This window comes from Carassius auratus, unplaced genomic scaffold, assembly GCF_003368295.1.
Source record: "Carassius auratus strain Wakin unplaced genomic scaffold, ASM336829v1 scaf_tig00005886, whole genome shotgun sequence".
NCBI classification, from domain to species: domain Eukaryota; kingdom Metazoa; phylum Chordata; class Actinopteri; order Cypriniformes; family Cyprinidae; genus Carassius; species Carassius auratus.
The window spans coordinates 81,927-97,963 of NW_020523713.1; the positions used below are offsets into that span (position 1 = coordinate 81,927).

At 35.8% G+C, this 16,037-nt stretch overlaps 1 pseudogene; it reads left to right on the forward strand.

Annotated features, from left to right (window-relative positions):
- Window positions 1-1,026: 1,026 nt before the first annotated feature.
- LOC113071083 (syntenin-1-like) lies at window positions 1,027-15,831 on the forward strand (annotated as a pseudogene).
- The last annotated feature ends 206 nt before the right edge of the window (window positions 15,832-16,037 follow it).

Here is a 16,037-nt window from a genome sequence, read left to right on the forward strand (position 1 = left end):
TAACTGATGGGCACCTTCTGTTCTCATGGAGATTGGAACATTTGTTTTCAGTGATGGACAAAGATCTGAAAAACAAAATAAGGGGTTGTGGCTTCTTAGTACATTGTGACATACATATGACATACAGTGCACTACTTGCCATTCATATTTACATAATGATGCTTGATTATTTGCAGCCATTGATGGTTGTTAATGTTGACCATGCTGCCTAGACAATAGCTGTGATTATACTGGATGCAGATACAGTGATAGTACTCTTGTTTTGACATGGAAATCATTTGAATTTAAAGGATATCTGCAGATGCTTAAACACTTGAGTAGATGCTGGCAATTTCTGTGATTAAAAGTCAAGCATCAAATATATGGCTTTATATTCCTGTTATGCACTCTATATTTATGTATTGTCTTAAAAGACAATAAAAAAAAAATCCAAATGTGCTATAAAGTGCTTTTACATGTTTTGGAAAATGTTGTTCGTTTGTGTCCTTTCAGCGTAGTACCTTCACTGAGAACGTGTGTCCACTAATAATCCCTTATGTTATTTTATTGATACTGCTAATATAATTAAATGAAATCTGAAAAGCTAGATACATTTACCTTAACATTTTATGGAAGCAGATTTACAATGAGATCCAATTCAATTATTTTACAGCTGATCTATGGTTCAGCTTTGTTATGGAAGCTGTTGTATAACATAAATCAGAATCAATCCAGCATGTATAGATAGCTACAATACTTCAAATGACTAGTCATTTTATGTCGTTGTTACTGAACTAAATTTGATATATTGGTGGAACTGATAACTTGGTATTCCATCACTGCCATCAAGAAAAATAAATTAATAAATTCCAGTCCAGTGATTTTACAGTAGGCTATTTACAATAACTGGTCTCTGGAGTCGATGTTACCATGGTGTTTTTTGGCATTCAGAGGAAAAGTTCTAAAGTTAATGGGAAATAAAAATAAAACTATCCCAGCATCCTAAATGAATGAGGTAGCAGGAAGTTAACGGTTTTACTAAATACACGCGCACGTACTTTTTTCCGATCACCTCCCATCTGTTCACTTCTGCACCAGCCTTAAGAGGAAAAGGGTCCCGTTTACTGTGATCGCCGTGTTTACATTCCTTCCCCTCACATTTATCATATTTCTAAAGAAGCCAGTCGTTTGAAAACAGTAAGGTAAGACGCCACACTTTCTAATGTAAATGCTTTTATTTGAATGATCTTCAGAGTGATTTTATTCAGTCAGGTATGTGGGACTCGCTGGCTAACCGAGGCTAAACTTAACCAGGCTTCTGCTAACACACACACACACAAACACACACGAAGAACAAAGACGTGCTTGTGGTTACTTCGCTGAGCTCAGTTCAGTTATATTTATTGTAATTTTGCAGTGTATTTTGCATCATATTACTCGGTCATTATTTTAAGGCGAAAGAAATATAACTTTGTTCGTGTAATTAGCATGATTGTGCGGTTGCTAACGGAGTTGCCGTGACTAGCTCAAGAGCTAAATACAACAAATCCATTCTGGATCAGCCAGTCTGCTTTTATATTGTGTTAATATAGTTTAGTTTAAGCTGACATAGTGGATAAAACCTCCGCGTATTTTTTTTAAGTTGACATTCGCTTTACAGTTCGCATTAGAGTTATTGGGTAATTTAGAGCGGAAAATTAAATGTTCATGACATATATGCGTTGTTCGGCAGTGAGTCACATGACGATGTTATATTTACGTTAACTAAAACATGCAGACGTTTTGTTTCAGTCGTTGTCGCATTTGACAAATTAAATGTTATTAATCCCATTATGTGTGTTTCTGCTATGAAACCTGGTACTGTTTGTTTCTTGAGAAACAAGTTTTTACTTTCGATTTTACCTGTATTTTCATTAAAATAAAATAAAAAAATATTATTAAATAATAAAAGGAACTGAATTATTGATGACTGAACAGCGGAAAACATAAGAACAAACAGAGGAATAACTTAAATGAGTGATGCTGAATAACCTGTAAAGTTTTATAACCTATTTTTTTGCTCATTGGATTTTTTGTTAAAGGGACTTTCCCACATGATGACATCAGTCAGCTGGGAATAATCTGATTATTTCATCGTTGACATTTGTCACTAGGAGAGATTGAGAAAGGACTTGTAGTCTTAATAAAATGTGCCATATTTATTGATGACAGCAGCGTTATATTTTCCCAAAAGCTGTGGATGGGATATTGGCGCATGGATCCTTTGCTGGACTCAATGGAGTCAGACTGTTGTCATGGCAGAGTCGTTTATTATGCTCAGCAGCGCTCATTCAGTCTGCCTGAAATTAGCTTTGCCTATTTCCCCCCACACCAGAGGCCCCTCACCCACTCTCTGGACCCACTGACTGTGTCCCTAACTTGAGTTTGCACTAAAGATTTTTTCCCTGCAATTTCAATGATGGCAGTTAACATTTAATCAAAGATATCTTTTAAGACCGATTCAGCCAGTGTGAAATCATTCTGCTGCTTCTGCATTATCTTGAATTAGTTTTGTGTGGTAGAGTTTCCACAGTGTTTCATGTGATTTATTCAGATTTACACTAAGGTTTGGATAAAGATAGAGTTGTTGTAGTTTACAATTTAGTTTTTATTCCTTTTTATTATTATTGTTATTATTATTATTATTATTATTATTATTATTTATCTAAAACTAAATTGAGTTGTGGTCACTTTATTATAGTTTCTGGTTTCTTCTTTGTTATTTATGTTTATATTATTTATTTTATTGTATTTTTTAATTGTGTTTCAGTTTCTGTTAAAGTTGGCATGGAATAAAGTTCAGACTAATATCTAAGATCTAATATCTAAATGTCTGTATTGATCTTATGAATTATTCAAAAGGGATCGAACACCTCAAATGTAACTTTTTTTAAATTGTATTTTTATTTTCAGTCTACTAGGATATATTTTTGTTCAATAATATTTTTTCTTATTTATTATGTATTTTGAGAGAGTTTTTCTGAAGGTAAAATAGTAGCAAAACTCGAGAGCTTGTTGGTTTGAATGTGAGGACTTTTCATATTAATATTTGTATTTGAAAATTGAAATTTATACTCTGATGTGAAAAGCTGAATGTTTTGATTTGCACATCTGCATGTACAAGTGCACAAGTGAGTCCTACAGGAATATATCAGGAAAGGAGTATGCAAAAGTCAAAGTGCTAGGATTTGAAATTGTAATGCCAGATCTGAGCGGTTGTAAGTGCTGACTAATTTGGTTTTACACTGAAAATGAAGTAAAGTGCAAAAGTAAATATGATCTTTTTGTTTATGTGAATGTCATTTTACACATTTGTAACTATTAATCTGCAACTTTGAATTTAAAATAAGGATGCATGATGTTGGATTTTTGCCACTATCTGATATGCTGATATTTTTTAACTCTATTTGGCCAATACTGATATTTCCTTTTGTTTGGAAACAATACAAAGTCGCTCCTGTGCAGAAATTATAGGCAAAGTATTTTTAATTTTGGTTAATTTTTAACAAGAACTTTTTTTTTGACAGTACTTTGAAGCTTTTCCCGGAGGAAGATGCAGTTTTAACCCTAACATTTAAGATTTAACATTTGTAGATGGTCTAAAGCAAAATACTTTTTTTTAGAGCTTATGATTTAAAATAAAAATAAAACGCATTACACATTGATGAATAAATTAGTAAATATAAAATTACTTAATTTACAAGTGTCATGTTTATGGGTTTTCCATGTAAGATATAGCTTCTGACCTTTAAATCAAAATGTACTCATTTTTTATAAAAAATAAATTTATTTAATCAGAAACAGTCTAAATGTTATTTGTGTAGGTTATTTTAATTTTAATTTATTTAGAAGTGGGCCAGCAGCGCCCCCTCATATTGAAGCTCTTTACCAAATGGGTAGTCTCGTGTAGCGAATTCATGGCAGCTTTCATTGGCCAAGGCCCGCCCATGAGGCCGTTTGACTGACATGTCAAACAACCAATCACGAATCGTTTCGTTCATCATCACGTTTCGAGGGGTGGAAATATTGCCACAATAACAGTGTGTAAAGCTCTCGGATGTGTTTTGAAGATTCTGTGACGCAAACTTTAAATATTTCACATACTTTTGAAAATCCAGCATTTAGTTGATCCTGATAGCGCTCGTCATCACAGTTGTAAACACGACGGCTTTCTACTTTCATGAGGGGGTTTGGCAGCACGTCATCTTTGTTTCCAAGCGGAACGTTAAAGAACACAACACGCACGTCTCCTGGAAATCCTGTAGAATTCAACCAATCCGATAACCACTTTGACATTCCTGAAGTGTTTCCACTTTTGTTTCCCATATGCATCAGACGGTTAGCCAATGGTCCATGGGCGTGACGTCTGAAGCTGAGACTAGAATCCGGGGGAGGCTTCCATTGCTGCTACTGCTGCATGTGCTATTACTGTTTACTCTATCATACAACGAACGCATCATTCTGTTCGTGCTTTCTCGGTTTAAATGCAGTGATCCAAAAGACTGAATGTAATCATTAGTGTTGTCACGGTACCAAAATTTCAGTATTCGGTACCGATACCAGTGAAAATCCACGGTTCTCGGTACCAATTTCGGTACCAAAGAACCGCGCATGTAGTTTATCATGCAGCCCTACTGCGAAGTGATCTAATCACTAGCACACACTGATCACGTGAGTTAACGTATTCCTCTTATTTGCAAGACATATCGGCATGATTTTTCATATCGGACCTAAGCCGTTATTTACATTACATTAAAGCCATTATCGGCCGATTCCAATAGCATAATATAGTGTAATATAATATAGTGCATTCATACTATTTTGATTGTTGTCTCTGTGTGTAAATCAAAACACTCAGCTTTTCACATCAAAGCTGTGAGTGTAAATTTCAACTTTCAAATGCGAATATTAATGACACTTTCTAAAATTCAGATCAACTCTTGAGTTTTGCTACTATTTTACCTTCATAGTATTTCATGTTAAAATGGAGACAATGTCTTTAAAATCACATTTTTGAAAGCAGATCTAGTGGGAGTAGCAAAAAAGATCAGCAATTTCATGGTTTAACCACCAGATTCCTATATAACTATAAAAAGTAACTTTAAAAAAAAAAAAAAACTATTGTTTTCAGACATAATTACTTTAATTAAGTTGTGGATTTGTATGTAGGCTATATTTAGACATTCTCAAAGACAACTTTTTGTAAAGGTTTAGATTTTTTTTTGTTTGAAATGTCAGTTTTTGCTTTAATTTTATAGTCAAACCTGAACATGGTACGACATTTTGTTACACAACATCAAAATTCAACAAAGATGGACAGGAATGCTTTATCAGAGGTTAATCAGTCTGATTTCAACCTTTTATTTGAGTCTTCTGGCTCAATTTTGCCATATTGTTACAGCTATATCAATTCATTTGTGTGTGTATAATTGTGTTGTGTGTGTACTCTTGAAGATTTAGTGTACAGGTGCTGGTCATATAATTAGAATATCATCAAAATTTTTATTTATTTCACTAATTCCATTCAAAAAAATGAAACTGGTATATTATATTCATTCATTACACACAGACTGATATATTTCAAATGTTTATTTCTTTTAATTTCTATGATTATAACTGACAACTAAGGAAAATCCCAAATTCAGTATGTGTGTAATGAATGAATATAATATACAATTTTCACTTTTTGAATGGAATTAATAAAAAAAAAAAAAAAAAAAAAAAAAAACTTTTTGATCATATTTTAATTCTATGACCAGCACCTGTAACTCCTTCCTTCATATCTGTGTTTTTAATGCATAGTGGCTAAATTATATATTTCACACATTTGCAAAAACATGCTTTGTGTAACAGTCACTCTAGTTCATATATCTGTTAATCTGTCTGTGTGCATGTTTTGTCTGCATCGTGAATGATTTATAGATTGTACACACAAAAATTATCTGTATATTTGCGTATTTCCCATTCATTTCCAATGGTGGTCCTTTTTGACCGTGAACAACACAAGTGTGACTATTTTTCATTGTATTTTTTTAATGACCATTTTACCTTTTCAAGTTTTCAAGTGTTTGCGGTTACATAGGGACTGCCATAAAAGTCATCGCGTTTCATACCATTCCCATTTTTTTTCCGGTTTAAAATGACTGAACAATACCAGATGGTTAATTAAAATATCATAACTTGATCTTCCAGTGACACATGTCCGACTCCTCCTGTCATTTCGTCCACATAAAATCCGACTGCAAGTAGATCTTTCCCTAACTAATCAACAACTCAGCACCACATTTTATTCTATTTTGATAATTTGTTTCGCTGGGATGTACACAAAAAAACATCTGTTTCTAGTTCTTTGTGATTTAAATGAAAATAACACTGATAACAGGTGTTGACCTCAGATTACTTACAGCCTCAGTGATGAGATTCCTAGTCATCCTGTATTCCTGCTTGATTTATGACACACTTTGTGCCCAGTCTATTCATGCCATTTCATGCTAGTCGCTGAACTCGATACAATAGAGGCACACATGTCTGCGAGAAGATTACTCACTGTCACCATTAGTCCACTATTTGGAGACAACTCTACTTTATTTGAGTGCTCTAGAGAGGAAATAATGGCCCTTTAGTGTCACAGAGACGTATTTATGCAATGAGAGACATTGTTTATATGGGAGGAGCCTGTCAGATATAATTTTGACATCATGTTGTGTGGTTGAAACATCAGCAAGTGTTTCAGCGCATGTGTTTGCTTTACATATCAGGGTCTGCGCGTGACGTCAGTGTTGGTTTGCATGAGCTGTTCTGTGTGAACTGGTGTAGGAGTTTATTCATTAGGATGTGGGCTAGAGTTTTCTTTTTTTCCCTATGTTGTGGTCATGTCTGTCAGTGAGTGCATCACAGATTTGTGTCATTTTGTGAATGTGTAGGAGCACATTGTGCTTTAGCATGAGTCTCGAATCTGCCGTTACAGACTAAACAGCTCCAGAGTCTCTTTAATCTGGTTGTAAACCTGTATGTTCTTACATGGATTAGAGACTTGAATAAGTATCCAGACTGTTTGTTCAGTTTCAGTCACTGGCTGTGCTCCTATAATGCTGATTCTCACTAAGTAGTTCCTGTTTCTCATTTCAGTTTAATTCCTTTCCCAGTGATCTCTCCATTGTCTCTTCAGGGAAGTGAGGCACTGTGCCATTTCTCGCATTTCTCAACATTTAACCATGTCTTCCTATGTGTTTGTTTTCCTGTATCTTGATGATTCTGGCTAGAAATTAGTATTTTGAAGACTTCTCTTCTTGATCCCCTGTAGGGCAGTGGATATGTTTACAGTCTTGTCTTTTGTATTTGTGATGCCGTCATGTTTCGTTACACTAATGGTTAAAGGCCTTCTGAATGAATGAGCCAATTGCTAATCGGTAAAGTCAGTGCGTCAATGCAGCTGCCATTAAATGTTCTGGATGCTATAGAAACTGAGCCTGCATACTGGCTGATATAGCCTGAAAAATAAGCTTTTTATAACGCTTTTTGAGCAAAAGTAACAACATTTATGACAGTTGTCAGATTTCTTTGGTGATTTCAAATATGAAATTTAATCATAAGCTTAGTGAACAGTTTTGGGAAATAAGATTTTTCCCCATTCAAAGAGATAGAAGTTGCACTTGCATGTCCAAGCTGCGTTTGAAAGATGGCCGCCGAGTGACTTGTCTTAAAAGGACTTTAATTTAATGGAGGAAGACTGTTTCCAGAATCTACAATGCCGGCTATTCTGACTTTCAGCCTGTAACCGTTTTCATATTTAAATAATTTGCCACTGATGATTTAAAGTTTTGAGCAGTGTAGAGTAGTGCTTGTTGATTCTAATTTCTTCAATCATAAATGCAGACATGGTTTTATGTTTATGCGGTGTTATGCAATGCGTAAAAAGGCAGTATAAGTCATTATAATCAGTAATTGTGTTCCCACTGGATGCAACAAATGTCCTGTTTGTAATGGCTTTTATTGTTTTTGTCTCGTCGCACCGGAACACGCCATCACAGTATGGTAAGGAACATAACATTTCAGTCACATGATTGATACATTCGGCCAATAACAATGCACTGGATAGCTGACCAATCAGAGCACACCTTGCTTCTCAGAACAATGAGCTATGTAAAAATTGCCGTGTTTCACAAAGCTGGGGCATAGGGGAGAAACAATAAAGTACAGCATGTGGTGTGCAGTATGACCAAAAATTTATATCACGGTATTTTTCTAAAGTATACCAGTTTCATGGTATATGACGGTATTCATTTATTTTTTTCCATGCATGACCGGGTGTAAACCACATTTTTTTACTGATTGGGAGAGGCAATAGGCTACTGAAGTAAATCGACTTAGAATGCCTATTTTAAAATGTCATGATGAGGGAATATTGTAGAAAAAATCCTCTCTATATAGTGATGAAACACAACCCATTAATACATGCTAATCAGGAGTCACCGCTAAAAGCGTCATAGGGTTGTTAAATCTATAGCGCTTAAGTTGCACAATAGGTAATGTGATCACAGTCATATGATTGTGACTAATGTCAGCATCAATCATTCACGTGCTTTATCTCTTGTTGGCCTTTCCTCTAGTAACCTATACATTAAGTCCCTCATATTTTCCATTCCTGGCCTTCTTTTTTGTCTTTTAAGCGGTTAAATTCTTTGTAGGCCTACTTCTCTGGCTTACTCGGTCTCTCTCTATCCCTCCCTTTCCCTTTCTCTTCCACTTTCCAGTAATGGATGTGTTCCCAGTAAAGCACTTAAGTTCTCATTGCTCTTCCACTGTAAGATAAAGAGCACAGTCAGGCAGTGTTTAATGTTTTATTTCGTTTGGATTTGAAGTAGTGCTTTGGCTCAGTAGTAATGATTTTCTGGTAGGAGGTTCTTAGTGAAATTAATTTGGTTTTTATGTCCTACCCTGAGCTCTGTGTTGTTAATCATGAACTTTAGTCCTCATTATCTGCTTTTCATTTTATAATGAACAAAATACATGTAAGGAGATGTTGTATTCCGCTTATGAAGCATACTGTAGATCTATGGTAGTGATGTATTGTTGTATGTTTGTTGTTGTAATTATGTTGAATACTCAGTTGCTACTTACACTTATTCATTTAGCTGACACTTTTATCCAAAATTATTCCTTACCAGTAAACATAACGATAGTGAACAAAGTAATATCCAAGATGGCAATGTGCTTCTTTGTTGTGAAGAGATAGTTACATCTCTGTCTGAAATCAAGAGCAGTCAGAGTTATTGTAGGAGTTATTATAATTTCTGGTGTTTTATAGATATGTTTTTGTTACATCAACGAGGATGACTGTGCAGGAGACACAGATGGACTCACAGGCGGATCGCTTCACAACGTAAAAGCAACACCGCGACAGAGCTACTGTGACACATCCATGTGTGTTTGTGATGGGGGTGTTTGTGAACATGTTGGTCATGATGGAGCAGCCTGATAAAGTCACCATGTTTTGGTGACCATGCTTCTAATATACTCCGTCATCTGTCCCGTCTAATTAGTGTAGGTTTCCAATTCCCGTTTGAGTAATGTGCTTTCTAGTCAGCTGAAATACAAACTAAAGCAATATGGCTCTATATGAGCTCACTAAAAAGTATTATTTCCTGTTTTTCAACACTTTTAAGTGCACGCTGCCTTGTTTTCCCCATTTTCATGCTGTGACTTTTGTTTTTTCCAGGATGTCATTGTATCCATCCCTAGAAGACCTTAAAGTGGACAAGGTCATCAAGGTAAGCAGTGTTTTACTTGTATATTGTTCTAGTTATTAGGGTAATGCAAGGTAATGTTGAAACTAATTGCAATTATTTTGCTAAAAACGTATTATCGTAAATGTTTTCATTTTGGATTTTTTATATAGTTAGTGAGATTTCAAACAAGCACAAATTAAGAAAATGTCAACTCGTACAGATGGTTTGTTTTACCTGATCTAATTTCATGTTTTATTATATTTATCATGTACTTAAACATTTTCTCTACAGGACATGTATTGTAAAACAGAGTTTGTGTAAGTGCATTTATTCAGCAACCACAATCACAAAAAAAGTATAGTCAAGATTTGTGTTTGGATATATGGCAAATATCATGATTATGCTTAAATAATAAACAGAAGCAGAAATCATGATCACGATTAATATTCAAGTAATCGTGCAGCCCATAATATTTATTAACTTTGATTTCCTTTAATTTGTACTGATTTTGCTGTGTGTTTTTTTTTACCTTTTGTTTTAAAACAAAATCTACATGGTTTTAATTTAGGTTTAGTTTTAAGTTTGTTAAGCTTGCTTGCCTAAACTTTCAGTTAGTTTAAGCTAACTTAAGCATTTCTAGTTTAAGTTTCTCATCTAATATTTATGTTTTATTTCATTAACTAATATATATATTTTTTAATAATATGTGTTTTATATAGGATAATAATACTGAAGTTAAGTTGGTGCTTTAAAAGAACTGTTATTGAAGTAAAGTGGATGTTCACATGCAGTTTGCTCCTCTAGGCTCAATCCCAGTTTGTCGGTGCCACCTCCAGCACCCCAGCCATCACTCAGGGGGTTTACCAGCCACAGCCTGCCACGCAGGGGATGCCAAGCTCAAGTGAGTCCCGGCTTCTGTCTGTCTATCTGTCTATCTGTCTGTCTGTCTTCCTTTAAAGCTTCCTACGCCCTCTGTCATGCTTCCATCTCCCTTATCATGCCATTCTCCCTTTCATTTCTAAAGTGTAGAGTGAGAGCTGTTTTTATAGAGATGAAAGCTTGCCAAAGTTTTTTGCAATTGTCAAACAGGAAGTTAACACATGCCTTAGGGAATCTGGGAGCAATTTAACAACCTTCCCTATTTCCTTTTTTAATCTCAGTGTAAATCAAGTTGAGCCCCTCTTATCCAGACAGCACTGCTTTCCACCTTTCCAACGTGCTCTTATTGTGTCCCTGTGTGCGGCCTCTCAAAACACTTGCAGGATATTACATAACAAGAAGGTTAAAAGTTTTTTTTTTTAAAGGTGGGGGTTCACGCAGTACTGTAACTTGTTGTAGTTATAGCCCCTAAAGCTCAAGTTATGATAGCCTCAAAGCAGTCTGATCATAATTCTAGTGCGCTGATATTCTTAATAACAGTGTGCTCGACTTTCTCCTGTTATGTTGTCTAGATATTTATTAAATATGTATACGTAAGTTTTTATTTTTTATTTTTATTGTTTAGTGTAGCCCAATCATATATATTCTTTAGAATGTTTCACACACACACACACACACACACACACAAATAATTACTGGATGGAAACCTTCATCGCTAGAATCTGAAACCAGTGTTGACACCCAGCTCTCTGTTTTTCTCTGTTCTATTTTTATTTTTTTTTCCAAGTGCTTGATGTTATCTTAAAACACAGTAAAATAGACTACATCACTATGCTACTGTGTTAGCTATTAGCGTTGTCTGTGTCATAAGGAGAATTCTAAACTTTAGTATGAAAAACTTTCTCTTTCTCTCTCTCCAGCTCTGTATCCCAATCTGCAGGAGCTGGGAGACTATATGGGCCTCAGTCTGAACAGCGATGAGGTTCAGAGAAACCTTGCGCTGGTCCCGGTGGCTGACAGTGTAAGTGATTGACACTGAACAACATGTTTGTTTTTAGAGTTCACTTCCTGTTAAGTATCGCCCCTACAAAATAATAATTTAATGTATGCAAATAATGACATTTCAGAGTCTCAGATGTTTCCCTAGCAGTGTTGTTACTCTTTCCTGGTTTAGTTTGCTCTACAGCCTGTTTTCCATCGCTGCCACCATTACCTTGTATAGTATTTTCTCTGTTAAAGCAGACGAGAGTAATTGTGTAAGGTTTGAAAAAGAGGAGCTGGTTGTGTATGCGTGTTAGCATCTGTGCGTTTGGGAGTTTTTTTCTCTGAATAGTTCAAACTGGCCACAGGGTGACTTATTCTTTTCAGCATCATTCCTGGAAGCAGAGCTCAGAATGACTCATGCACCATAAAGTCTGTGTTGGAGTAATGCTAATGTAGACTGCTTTCAGAGAGCATCTTAAAAAGATACTCAGTGTTCATAGTACTGAACATTAGACCAACAGTAGATATTACCAAAGTAGTATCAAAGATGGCGACGTCTATAAAACTGAAAATCTTATCACTTTCTGAAATGACAAGAGTCCAAATCGAACCGCGAGTTCATCCGTCAAATCTCTATTATCTGACAGCAGCTTTTATATTTGCGTGAAGAGCAAACCATTTTAATAGTGTGTATAGCACACAACTGTAACTGCATGTTAGCGTGTAGAACTGCTAAATTCATTTCTCTGTCACTGTAAGTTAGTGAAAGCAGACATGAAGACACTCAGCAGACTGTTTGTGCAGCAGAGTGGCTCTGTCACACTATATATGACCTGAGAGACAACCAGTTATCCAGTCCTGTTCCGTTCACAGAGTGTGGGTTTTCTGAGAATGTAATTGTGGGTACAAACGTTTTCGATTCTGAGTTCACTTGCAGAATGCGGTTGTCACACCTGAAGATAACCAGACTGTGTGTGAACATAACTAAAGGATGGAACAATTCAGTCAAGCTCATGATTCGATTCATGATTTCGATTTCACGATTTGATTCACGATTTCACACATTTTTTATTTGTTCAAAATGAGATTTAAGACAAATTATAAATTAAACGTGTCCTTTTATTACTGCTTGGACAAAATGTTGCATGTTTCTTCGTGAAATTTAAATATAAAACTATAATGATTTACTAATATTCTTGAATATTACTGCTTTTTTGTTGGTTTAGATTGCTTCTATTGTCCTCATTTGTAAGGTTGCTTTTGTATAAAAGTGTCTGCTAAATGACACAATTTAAATATATAAATGTAATAAAACTAAATTGACATTTTTTTTTTAAACAAGCCCCAAATCAAATAAATAACACAAATAAAAATAGATGGCCCGCAAAATGAGGCCTTGTATGTGCTCTAAAGCCAACCACTGCATTTTAATCAAGATCCCAACAAAGGTGCTGCATACATGCAACAGGAGCAGTTTTTAATCTAAATTAGATTGTATAATTTGAAATTTTGAAGCAAAAACAGTATGGTCTGCACTTAAAAAGATCTGCATGCAAGATAAACAGCAGAAGAGCTGAACGAGACACAGACTCACTCTCTACCAGCAGTAGGGACTTAAAGCATTTCCTTGGTTTCTGCTGTAAGCAAAGCAGCGCTTATGAACTTTAATATGCATTATACAGAGGCAAGATGAATAGAAAAATACCATCTAAACTTTTCTAAAGACAGTAAGTTCTCCTTAGATTTACATTCATATAAACTCCTAAATAAAACATTATTTGTTTAGCATCTCAACTGATTTTAATCGTTAACATTTGAATTGATTTTCAACCGGCTCACGGTTAATCATTACATCCCTAAACATAACTGTATTAAGTAGGGGTGCACGATATATATCGCCGATGATTAATGTGCATCTCTTCAGTAAAGCCAGTTATCTAATCATTGGTGAATACCATCAGGTGCTGATTTCACAGAGCCGTTGTTAACTGAAAAGCTGCGCAAATCCACGTCCAATATCAGCTTGGATGTGCACAGCTTCAGTTAACAGCTAGTAACAGCTACTCTATGTGAAATCAGCACCTGATGGTATTCACCACTGATTAGATAACCAGCTTTACTGACGAGATGCACATTAATCATCTGCGATTTATATGGTGCACCCCTAGTATTAAGGACTCCATATTCTGCTGCTGTGTGAACGGGCCTAAATTTTTCAGAGTACCCATTGGTTGTAAAGTACTGCATTAAAACATTTGCATTGGGCACAGTTGACTTTTCATGTTGTATAATATGTGAACAATACAGTCACACATATGAGAATGAATGTAAATGTTCTCTTGCCTGGCAGCAAGTGGCAGTGCCAAGTTGTGTGGGTGGCATGGTGCGGCCTGTGACCGGTGCTGACATGGGAATCAGGAGGGCAGAGATTCGCCCAGGTATTCGGGAGGTCGTCATCTGCAAAGACCAGGAAGGAAAGGTTGGACTCCGACTCCGAGATATTGATAATGTGAGTAAAGCTTTTTGCACTAAACACTTCCTCAGAGTCATGACTGGTGTTGTGTTTCATTGTTTGGAGTCTGTAATTGGTAATGTAGGTTAATTGGTAATTTGATTTAGGGCAGCACACCCTCATTCTAAGCATGTGTCATTGTTCTCATTATCAGCAGGTGATGTTTAGTTGAGTTGTCAATCTTTAATTGTATGTCATTTCCTCTTTCTGTAGGGAGTGTTTGTCCAGCTGGTGCAGGCGAACTCTCCTGCGGCGTTGGGTGGCCTGCGTTTTGGAGATCAGATTCTGCAGATAAATGGGCAGAATGTTGCTGGCTGGAGCTCAGATAAAGCCCACAAAGCTCTGAAGGCAGCAGCCGAACAGCGCATCGAGCTCATTGTCCGTGACAGGTCAGTCATTTCTATCTGTACAGTATATAAACAGACACTTCTGTTCAGAAGGTTGGGGTTGGTAAGAATTTGTTTTGTCTCATGCTTGCCAAGTCTGATTAAATTGTTATATTGTGAAATATAAATAAAATTTTTAAGTGGACATTTTATGTTTGGAAATATTTAAAAAGTATAATTTTATTCCTGTGACTTATAATTATATAAAGTATAATTTTTATTCCTTAATTTTAAGCATCATTACTCCAGTCTTCAGTGTCACATGATGCTTCAGAAGTCACTCTGATATTCTGATTTGATGCTCAAGAAACCTTGTACTACTAGTGTTCAAAACGGTTGCGCTGCTAATATATATTTTTAAACCATGACAATTTTTTTTGAGGATAGTTTAATGAATACAAAGTTAAGAATTTGAAATTAAAATCTTTTGTATCAATTTCACCTGAATTAAAATTACTTCTAATTCTTATTTGCATTATTATAAGCCTACATTAACAAAGAATTCTGAATATTGTCATGACAAATTGGGCAATACACGTGTATATCAATATTTGTGTAGGTCTTTGCTGCCTCCTGGTGGTTATTTGTCATAGTTGTAGTACTTGTTTAAAACAAACTTCCTGCTTTAGTTCCGAGTTAAGCTGTATCAACAGCTGTATTTGTGGCAGTTACCACTGGGAAAAAAACAAACGCATACAAAAACCCCCCCTCCAGTAAATCACTTACAAGCAGTAAAAATTGAAATGCTATTTTAACAGTACAGCCATGGCACATTGGTTGGCATGAGACATGAATTACTTAATGACCTTAATGTCTGCATTAAAGGTGTCAATCAAAAAAAATTCTTTTGGTAATCATTAACATATTGCACGATGATGCCATTAAGCATCATATCATATGTATATATATTTGTGTTCCAGACCATTCCAGCGCACAGTCACCATGCATAAGGACAGCTCTGGCCATGTGGGCTTCATCTTTAAATCCGGACGCATCACCTCTCTAGTGAAGGGATGGTTCTGCTGCCCGCAACGGCCTGCTCACCGATCACTTCATCTGTGTAGATCAACGGCCAGAACGTCATTGGACTCAAGGTGAGAGTGGTCGTGCTAGTTTTTCCCGGATATGTCTTTTTGACGGCCGTTTTAAGACACAAGACCATAAGATGACCATTAGATTTGTGGTGTAAAATATTGTTTTCTGTCTCCAGGACACTCAGATTAAGGACATCCTGACCACATCTCCCACTGCCATGACCATCACCATCATGCCGAAGTTCATCTATGAGCACATGATTAAGAAGTGAGATCCAGCTTTGGTTTTATACTCATGAGTGATTTAATTATCATAGAATATGAGCTCAAACCGACCTTGGATTTATTCAGAGGCAGAGAAAATAATGTAAAGCATAAGCTCTCCTTATTTATAAAATGCATATAAATATCAGTTGTCACACTTATATTTCCAAAATTTAACAATTCCTGAAAGGCATGATGCATAACTCTTGGTACATTTAAACTTTTCTAAAAT